The following is an 11,215-nucleotide window of genomic DNA, read 5'->3' as shown; positions in this document are numbered from 1 at the left end:
ACAAATGTTTCCAGCACGTGTCAAATATTTTGAAGAAGCTTATCAAGATGTAACAAGAGAACCATATGGTTACTTACTCGTTCACTTGAAACCGAAAACGCCCGAACAATTCCGCCTGAGGACGGAATTTTTCCTGAAGATAAAGATATAGTGTATGTATCAGAAATAAGTTAAAACTGATATTTCACTGAATATATATTCATTTATTATCATGTAGGATTTTATCTGAAGGATGGACTATATGTAATTAAAGAACTAGCATTCAAATGTTTAGTCACTGGACATATAAGTGTTTTTTGTTTTGTTTAAAACAACCGTTTTTGAGTGAATATCTTTCAGATGCTGATCGCCGTCAGTTCAAATGGTTGACACGATACACTGATCACATTCCATGGAAAAGTAGTAATGTCTACTTGTAGAGTGTTGTTAGATTGTTGAGACAGAACTTTATCACCATTTATACAAATGGGAGAAAAAAAAGCCAAGATATTAAGAAGTCTGCTTAAAATTCCTTGTTATGACCTGGAATTGTTTGGATGCCCCAGGGTTAAACAGCCACCAAAATAGTTTCTATCCTTCCCATTTCATATTAACAATTATTATCAAGTAGTCTGAAGAAAGTATATGTTATGTCAAATGGATGTATAAATATACAGTTTTTATATGTTGTACTTATAATCTCTTTTTACTTATTCATCATGACACTTAGAATTAAACAACATCAAGAGTTGCTCCATGCATTAACTGAAGCAACACGTAAATAGATCAAAGGAATAATTACTGGAGCGAAAAACTAATTTATCTTGAGTATTTGTGAATGTGCTTTAAATGTTTTAAAGGGTAACATTCCCATGACGAACCTACAAAAGCAGAAACATAGATGATACAAATCATTATTGAGAGAGTTGGCATCAGTTAAACAGAAAAGAAACCTGCTAATACAGAAAGGAGGGTTTTTTACCATTACTCCTAGCACCAATACTTTCATTATTTGGTGGTTTGGTAGGACGGGTTATTGGTAAAGCTACTAGAATCTAAAAATATGGCAGAACGAATAGTTCTCGTTGCTGAAGAACTGGTACATTCTCTTTATAAACACAGTGTTTATGAAAGGGCGGTATATAAGGTATTAATCTATGTAGATAACAATATGAATTCAGTCCTACAAAATGATACCCGTCGATGATAAAGCAAAGATGATAAACCAGCTACAACAACGTCATCAGACCTTTCATTCACAAGCCACGGAACCCATTAAAATTAAATCACCGACTCGTGAAAGTTTAGAAATCGTCAACAGCGTTTCTCAAAAATCTAAAAAGAAAGCCGAAGTTATATTAAACTTGATACGTTCCAATGGGGGGATCTAACGTGGAATGATCGTGGATAATTAGTGATTAGTGGAAGATCCATCCCAAACAGTAACATAATCGACCTAATCAACGACGAAAATGAAAGGATTTTAACCCTATTGAATGGATAGAATTTACAGAACGATTATCAGATATGAATACTCCTCAAAAAGTTGTTGAAAATGTAGAAAGCTGGAAGTATATGAAACATGATACACGTGTTAAAAGACCCGAATGTACAGTATATAAATGAGATCCTTTTTAATAAAGTAGTATTGTATGTTTCATACATTTGTGTCATGACTGTTGTTAGCCTTTTAAGCTTAGCGATATCTTGAGCCATCTAAGAATTGATATAGTCTGTTGTGAAGGTCAAATTATTACTACTGTTAGAGACAAAGTTGATGGTAAACTAAATAACAGTAGACAGCTAAAAAATAATGTCAAATAAAACTCCACAATCTGTCAGTTATAATCCTACATGTTCTGCTGGTTTTGGTAGAGTACAACCTTTATTTAGGTCTGTAAAAGCGCTAGCTAAATCCGTCACTATAAAACAGGTTAAAGACTGGTAATGCTATCAGATACATACACTCTACACAAACCAGCAAAATATAAGTTTTCAAGAAACCGAGTTATCATTTCAGAGATCGATGGACAATGGCAGGCTGATTTGGTGGAACTCTCTTACCCAAGTCATTATAACAATGAGCTTACGTATTTACTCACATGTATCGACGTATTTTCTAAATATGCGTGGGTTGTTCCACTCAAAGATAAGAAAGGTGAAACACTTGTAAAATATTTCAAACAGATGTTAAAATAGGGTTGAAAACCTTGAAAACTTCAAATTGACGCTGGAACAGAATTAACTAATCGTCTCTTTCAACGATTTCTCAAGGAACAAGACATTCACTTCTTTACTATACATAATAAAACAAAAGCGTCGATAGTAGAAAGATTTAATCACACTTATAAAACTAGAATGTGGCGCTACTTTACACCTCGTGGAACTTATGAATATATCACTGAAACATCTGGTCAGTGACTATAATCAGTCCTATCATCGCAGTATTAAAATGATATCAGTAGACATTAATCACTGTAATCAGTCTGTGGTGTGGAAAACACTTTACGAACCACACACTGAAGTAAAATTTCAATTCAAAGTAGGCGATCAAGTACTTATTAGTAAATTGAAATGTCAATTTAAGAAAGGCTTTATGCCCGGACAAATACGAGAGAATAGAGAGAAATCCACCAGGGCTTAAACTTTGAGACTATCTGGGAGAAAAATTCAATGGAACATTTTAAGAATCTAAACTACAAAGAGTTATAAGGTCTCCTGATGACGTCTATGCTATAGAAGAAATAATACATGAACGAGAAAGGGGTAAAAACCAGCAATATTTTGTAAAATGGAAAGGAACTCCAGATAAATTTAATAGTTGGATCCCTCAAACAAATCTGAATCGCCTGTCGTCATAAAATGATGTGCATAACTCTATCACTGGTTGTTCAACATGGATCAGTTGTATGTGACGTCACCTAGTAATATAGTTCTATGAATTAATTTGCTAATGATACTCCGACAAACTATATCATTCGTCTTCCGTGACATACTAACCTTGAAGGTTCGTGGGAATTGGCTTTGGTCGAATTACAGTATCCTCTTAGCTGGCATAACGTGCCTGACGGTACAGCATGGTTATCTTACTTTTCAGGCTTACTCTGCTACCATTACAAAGAACCCGAAGATTTAATTAGAATCTTAAACCAAGCAGAAGAATCACTTCCTAGACCCAACAATGAACTTATTCTTACTTATGATTCATTCACCTGAAAAGAAAGTATGAACGTAAATGATGGAGACTCAATAACACTCGATCCTGTACTATCAGTAATACTTGGACTTGATAGTTATCACACGATAACAGAGCCTACTATAGCTCCACATACTGTTAATATGTATGGTGGATTTTATTTGCTCTGTACTGTTGGTGATGCATATGTACCGCTGATACGAATAGTTCAAGTTTAAGGTGAGGATGGAGACATGATCACCGAAACACTTACAAATCCTCAATGCGGACCTATTTCTAAACAAAGTTTTCAGACTGTTGAGATCGATATAAAGGACAACAGTGGTCAACTTATCTCATCTGAACAAGGAAGAGTCATCGTAACACTCCATCTTCACAGTCATGAGAGTACTTTACTATCAAGAACCAGCCATCTATGATGTCTATTATGATTACCAAGTGGGAACCGTTTACCTTCTTATGCTGGGGGTCAATGGCAATGGGAACACAGCTTGGGAGACGTTTTGATAACTTGTTTCATTAATCTATACCTTTTATAAAGAAAATGAGCATTAGCCTTAAGAAAACAAACTGCCCAGTAAGGCATAAATTTAGCATCAGATTTCATACAAGGAAAATCTTTTTTGATTCTGGAACACGACAAAGAAATACAAGGAGCTCAGAACCTCGCTCGATATGCTCTGAAGAAGGCCCGGCATGGCCAGGTGGTTAAGACGCTCGACTCGCAATCTGCGGGTCGCGGGTTCGCATCCCCATCCCACCAAACATGCTCGCCCTTTCAGCCGTGGGGGCGTTATAATGTGACGGCCAATCCCACTATTCGTTGGTAAAGAGTAGCCCAAGAGTTGGCGGTGGGTGGTGATGACTAGCTGCCTTCCCTCCAGTCTTACACTGCTAAATTAGGGACGGCTAGCGCAGATAGCCCTCGTGTAGCTTTGCGCGAAATTCAAAACAAACAAACAGCTCTGAAGAAATAGAGAGGTCCCGTGTTCAGAATAGCTAAAACTAAGAGGCGAAGAACATAGACTACAAACGTTTTGACAAGTAATCATGACTCTCCTACCACATGCAAAGCTCTGTCAGTGTATAAAGTCTGAGCTAGACTTATTTTCTCTTCCTCCCATGCAAACTGTGATTGAGGAAAGTCAGTGGACCAAATATTATCACTTATTTTCAGTGACCAATAGAGAATGCATTTAATTTTCTACATCGGGATCAGGAGATGAATATTTACATCCAGCACAATGATGTCTTCATGTAATGACAAAGATTGAAAATCCAAATGGGATGGACATACAAAAGGATGAAGAAAACTCTGCGCCTGACAGCCAGTTGCTTCTTTCTCTATTTCTGAAGTGGATGTACACCTATATGATAAGCTCATTTCTTTGTCTCACAGTCTTTATGCATATAAGGCCTACATAGAAACTTTACTAAGGTATAATGGAGAAGCTAAGATAAGTCATTTGGCATCGTCCATGTGGATAAAAGACATGGCAAGTAGTTTTGACAATCTCGATTTTATTACAGTGAGAATGACAGAATCAAAGACCTAGACAAAAATACACGTGGTAGTCAAACAGTCGACATGACCGGCCATCTACATTCGGATATCTTTTTACAGAACAGGTTCTTCCCTAATTGTGTAACTATAAACTCTGTCTTGTACAAAGTAAAGATTCATTTGTATTATGTCAAAAGATGAATTCCGATTCACAACTGTGCAACAACAAGTTTCTATCTATACTAGAAAAGTCAAGATCAGCCCGTCAGTCGTTCTGTCACACGCTAAAGCATTTCAGAAAGGAACAGCTAAATATCTTTTGAAATGTATAGCGTTCAAATAATTTTAAATTTCCCAGGGAAACTTACAAGCATCTATCGAGAATGCGTTTTTAGGTCAAGTATCTACAGATCTTGTTATAGGATGTGTTAATAACGATGCATTTAATGGATCTTGGAAGAAAAATCCGTACAATTTCAAACATTGCACTATCAATTTCGTGGCAATCAACGTAGATGGAAAAACAGATTCCCGCTCGACCTTTTCAACCCAATTTCGATGCTAAACTGTCTGTAAGAAGCTTCAAAACGTTATTTAGTGGAATAGGAAAATTTCAAGATCTTCGATTTTACACCCAATCTGTTTGTTGGAGATTCACACTTTAACTTGGTGAAACAAGGAAATTTACGAATTGAAATACGTTTTGGTAGTGCCTTACCTAACACTATAAATGTACTCGCCTATGCAGAATTCCAGTCAATTTAAGAAATTTTTCAGTTTAGATACATTATATCTGATATGAAAGAAGCTATAAACACATTAGCAATTCATTCGTTCCTCTCACAAGATTTGTGTACGTGAAAGAAGTTTGTTTACCAGTGATCAACTATCTGATTATTCAGATAAACAATTGTACATTATAAATCTGGATTCAAATCATAAGCCTGGTAGCCACCGGATCTGCAGTTACTATGGTCAAGATGAGAAAGGAAAATATTTTGATCCATTAGGATTGGCTACACATAACCTCAACATAAGAAAATTCATCAAGAAGAACTGTCATATGGGGACTAACAACAAAAACGTACTGCAAGCACCGTATTCGTCTGTGTGTGGACAATATTGTATATATATTATGCTTATTATCATTGTCGACATGTGTCAAAACAGAAAATCCTATCTAAATATGGATCCCACAAAGATGTTATTGATAAGTTTGTTCATGATTTTGTTGCAAAATGTTTTCATGTAAATACATCTTTAATAGACGTGTCTTTTTATGTAGATCAGATCGCTAAATCTTTACTGTGAGAATATCAATAAAGTGATAAAAAGAAATATTGTGTTGAGAACATTTATTATGTTAAATCAATAATACTTTTACATGTAATTGAATCTAGTAGTTGTTGACACGTTGAGACAATGAGCTCATCATCCTCCATTTATAGAAACATTATTCTTAGTAAATAGTTATATGGATAAAGATAAAGTAATGAAACAGTAAGATTGTCGTAAATTTGCATGTTAAATAGCGTCCTTTTCAGGACCTTAAGGGATTTACATATAAAAGGTTATGAAATTTTATAAAATTATGATTAAATATAGGACTAATGAATTAGTGTTGTATACATAAATCGACTGTATTATTCTAGCCTTTGATTACATGTTGAAACATGTATGAAGCTCTCTCTCATCATGATTGTGGTTCCACTTCATGGAATTATTACATCATGTCTACCTATCATGGCGGCCTAGCAATACGTCCTCTGGTTCCACCTCTATGACGTCATCGTTTTAGAAGTTTTACCAGGTTGCCTGAAACGGTCTACTTTCTCACTAAATAATATGCCACTATAGTAGTTAGAGGGCGCCACGTATATGTCGACCCAGACAATGGGGGAAGGGGTAGATACGATGACGTCATAGTTCCACCAAGTGGCACCAGAGAGGGCGTTGCTAGGCGCCATGACAGGCGAACATGTTACCAAATTGACGGTGTTGTTGTTTAAAAATAGCATGTAGACTGAGGGAAAAGGAAAAGATGGAACAGAGGCTACACTGGTCTACTGGAAAATTGGAGTAAAGAGGATGAGATTATGGAAGATGAGCAACTGTGATAATTTGTAAAAAGGACAGATGTTACTTAAATCAAATTGACTTTTGCATTACTATAAGAACCTTGAGAAATTTATCGGAGGGAAGAAAGCCTGTGCCAAGACCATTGACTAATGTGTAATAACAGTAATCTTATAAACATTGGGAAGGCTCGGCATGGCCAGGTGGTTAGGGAGCTTGACTCTCAATCTGAGGGTCGCCGGTTCGAATCCCTGCCTCATCAAACATGCTCGTCCTTTCAGCCTTGAGGGCGTTGTAATGTGAAGGTCAATCCCTCTATTTGTTGGTAAAAGAGTAGCCCAAGAGTTAGCGGTGGGTGGTGGTGACTAGCTTCCTTCCCTTTCACTGCTAAATTAAGGACGGCTAGCACAGATAGACCTCGTGTAGTCTTGCGCGAAATTCAAACCAAAATGTATATTGGATACCTGGTATGTAAAAAAAACAAAAAAACAATTATACTCACTAATTAATTTTTATTGAGTGGATTCAGTGGCATTAAGCTAAACACATTCACAGACATTTTATGATGTTAGTTTGGTTTTTAGTGTGTGGATTACGTGCCATTAAATATGAATTACAAAAATATTTTTTCATAAATTCTCCATTCAGAAAGGCGAACTAATCAAAGTGATTTGCTGTTGAACAAACTCACAACAAATGCATGCTTGGTTTGAATACCAGCAAACTTTAAGTTAAATGTCCTACTTTTGTCATACAACGTGCTGGATATTATCCTACAGGACCATACTGAAACTCGTCTGAACGTTGGGTCTTCTCTTTTTTTTTCTTTCATTTTCATCGTGGGATTTACTAATATCACGTAAAGGGATTAATATTATGCTACTCCATTTCTTTATATCAAAGTAATATGAAATATTGATTTTTGGGAAGAAGATTTAGAAGATTATTTAACCATAAATTTTAATATAAAATAAATATGGTATCTAAAAATCCTAAAAAATGAGGATTAGCTTTTTAAAAGAAATTGCAATTGATTAATATCTCATACAATATGTACATTCAATTTAAACCCCTTATGTGATTTTTATGTAAAAATTCATCAATATAAAATATATAGTTAAACCTTTAATCCATTATGACCTCTAAACATGGTGGTGACTTATGTAACTTATATCGAACAATACTCCCAGGTGGATTTGAGGTAAGTCTGAGGTCTTATAACTCTAAAACGTGGGTTTAGAATCGCGTAATGTACAGATCATAGATCACAAAGCTACACAATGGGCTTAACAACAAACGAAATTAATATCGAAAAGAAATTTTAAAGTAGAAAATAATACAGGAAGACAATCATTTGCCCACTGATGGTTCAGGGTTAACTCTTCGGCTTATAACTCTAAAAATCGGGTTTCATTAACTGCGCTTGAAAACAAATCAAAGAAATAAGTAAACAGACCACCATTTATTGGAAGCTAAGAGTTTTATATAAAGAAATATTTACTTCTTTGAATTACATAGTGTAAAAAGGAAGTCAAATCCTTTCACATGTAACTTTTAATTTATCGTCGCCTTTGAAAAAACAACACAATGGGCTATCTGTGGTCTGCCCACCACCGGTATCGAAACCCGGTTTCTAGAGTTGTAAGCCCGCACACATACCGCTGTGCTACTTGGGTGCTCTCGCCTTATTAACAAAACACCTTAAATGACTTTATTTATAAATTTTTTGAGATGTCAAAAATAATATACATTTTACGTTTTACCCAAAATTATTTCCATCATACCGTTTATGATATTTATTGTAGTTCTTACGAATCATATTATGATTTTTGAAAGAGATCGAAGAAACCCATTAGATTTTACGCTCAGTTTAGGCCAGTAGTTTACATTGTTATTTTTGGCAAACTTCCAAGTGTTAATTGTTGTCTGATTCTTGCACTTTTCCTGCTTTTTATTTCTTGTCAGAACTTTACTGATCGAACAATAATTATTGATACTGTCTAAAAGCGAACTGCGATAAAAATTATCAAGTTTCAATTTGTTCTATGTCACATTACCTTCTCTTTAATCAGAGATTACATAAAAAATAGGTGCTTTTGCAATACGTGCATTTTCTGTTAAATGGATTTCTATGAAGACAGAAAACCAGAACGAAACGTGTCACTTCACAAATATAAGTTATATTAAAACGTTTTGAATATGCAAATTAGCAAGCCATGTGACAATCATGTCAGATACAAAGTCTCAATGGCACGGAATGTATCAGAACTACGTTTTGACAAGGTTTGGTGTTATGCAGGTAGTGTAATGTCACCTAAAAGTCACCCTGTTTTTAGAAAGGTTTGTAACAGTCCTTTCCAACGCAAAATATGCATTCACAAAAACCACAAGGTTGTGTTCAAATTAGGAATCTAGAACTTCTAGGATTGGATATCCTTTGTACTCAATAAGATCAGAAAACAAAAGAATATGGATCAACTTTGGTTGACAAGTGGTACTTCAACTGTTGTAAGTAAAGTGCGGCGTCTTGTAACAGATCAAAATCCACGAAAACAGAGGTCCACATGCCACAGACAAATAGTTCACATTACAATCAAGAAGGATTCCTGTCTAGAAATGAGACCAAAAGGGCGTTGGTTCACCAAGATAGGGCTTCCAGTCATACCTACTGTTCAGCCGCCGCATACCTGAATTGACTGAAGAATGAAACTGGCATTCATGCTATTCCATGAGAAGACATATCGACCAAGTTGCCATATGCATAGCCTTTGCATTTCTGAGCAACTGAGCTGTTCAAAGGAGTGCTGGCAAACTGTCTCCCAAGCACATTCAATAGATTATGGGAAGAATGCAGAAAATAGTGGGGTACTTTGGACATGAGAGCCTTATGACGGAGCTTTTGCAATGGAATCTACGTTGCAAGGCTATTGTCAAGTTGCATTTTCGTCAGATGGAGCATGAGTGGATGTAGCGACTTGAACTGTAACGAAGTGGTGAGGCTCCAAAACTGTTTCAATATAACGTACTCAACCCTTTGTATAAATGTGCAAGATAGTAATAAAAACATCTACAGTAAAAGTAAACTCAAAACGATATCGTATGAAGTTTATAATATTAATGTAGTGGTACTTAAAGTGAGCGATCAGTCAGTATTTCCTCAATAAATGAGGTATAACGTACGAAGTAAATGAAACTGTAAAAATAACGTTCTAAAAGATCCTTGGGATTCACATATTGCATCGTATTTTCATATTTCTGAATAACGGAGTTGCAATATTTCCTTCTCATTTCGATATTACATGGGATTTTATAAAATTTTTATATTACAGACAAAAGGTTGTACAACTTTATTTATGCCAATTACATCAACCATTGGCTTATAAAAGTAGGAATATTCTTTTTAACCTAATAACATTTTTTTATCAATTACAAAAAAAACTATCTTAAGTGGATCTAAACGCCCTTTTTTCACGTATGAATATTTCGAAATCTTTGTAAGTATTAAAAGATAATTTCAGGATTTCTAATTGGAATCCTAATATATTTCACTATTGTATTAAAGATGATAATTTTAAACAACGTTCTAATGTTTGCCTTGCACCAGTTCCATGGAATAGAAAAAAATAAACATCTTCAGTATGAAACCTACTACCCTTTAATGTTTGCCTTGCACCAGTTCCATGGAATAGAAAAAATAAACATCTTCATTATGAAACCTACTACCCTTTAATGTTTGCCTTGCACCAGTTCCATGGAATAGAAAAAATAAACATCTTCATTGTGAAACCTACTACCCTTTAATGTTTGCCTTGCACCAGTTCCATGGAATAGAAAAAATAAACATCTTCATTATGAAACCTACTACCCTTTAATGTTTGCCTTGCACCAGTTCCATGGAATAGAAAAAATAAACATCTTCATTATGAAACCTACTACCCTTTAATGTTTGACTTGATTGCCATGGATAATTTACAAAATGTCCTTCGTTAATACAAGTATTTGTTCTTTCAGCTATCTGCTCGCCAGAATCACGATTCAGTTTCTCGTGATAATAACGGGAACTAGCTCATCGACAGGAGGTAGCTCTACATCCACGTACCATCTTAACAAAGATACAACTATTTTAATCTTAATACGTCAATAATTTGCATCGTTGAAAAACAAGTTTACAAAATTAATAGTCACGATGATGTAGTCGACTGTCGTGCTAAAAAGCAGACAACTCTAAACTACCCGTTTATGGAAACCAGTGATAGAATTTTGTAGCAGTGTAAATCAGAAAAAGTAAAAGTTCTAATAATACTGGCCCTATGTTAGCAATAATCTATATAAATAGAACAGTATTGTTTGTTGTCCGTTGTATGTCCATGTACCTACTTCGCAAGGTGTGGATGGATCTTCACCAAAATTGGTATGGAGGTTCATGTGGGGGGTAGATACAAATTTTCAGTTTTGCATTT

The 11,215-nt window shown here is 35.2% G+C and overlaps 1 protein-coding gene across 2 annotated transcripts in view; it reads right to left on the bottom strand.

The window, feature by feature from the left end:
- LOC106457011 (cyclic nucleotide-gated cation channel alpha-3-like) overlaps positions 1–11,215 on the bottom strand; it is a 165,450-nt gene that overhangs the window by 83,872 nt on the left and 70,363 nt on the right. The gene's annotated exons all lie outside the window — the stretch shown is intronic.

Source organism: Limulus polyphemus, unplaced genomic scaffold, assembly GCF_000517525.1.
Source record: "Limulus polyphemus unplaced genomic scaffold, Limulus_polyphemus-2.1.2 Scaffold281, whole genome shotgun sequence".
Classification (NCBI taxonomy): domain Eukaryota; kingdom Metazoa; phylum Arthropoda; class Merostomata; order Xiphosura; family Limulidae; genus Limulus; species Limulus polyphemus.
The sequence above is the reverse complement of the archived record's forward strand: the minus strand, read 5'-3'. Positions and strand labels throughout refer to the sequence as shown.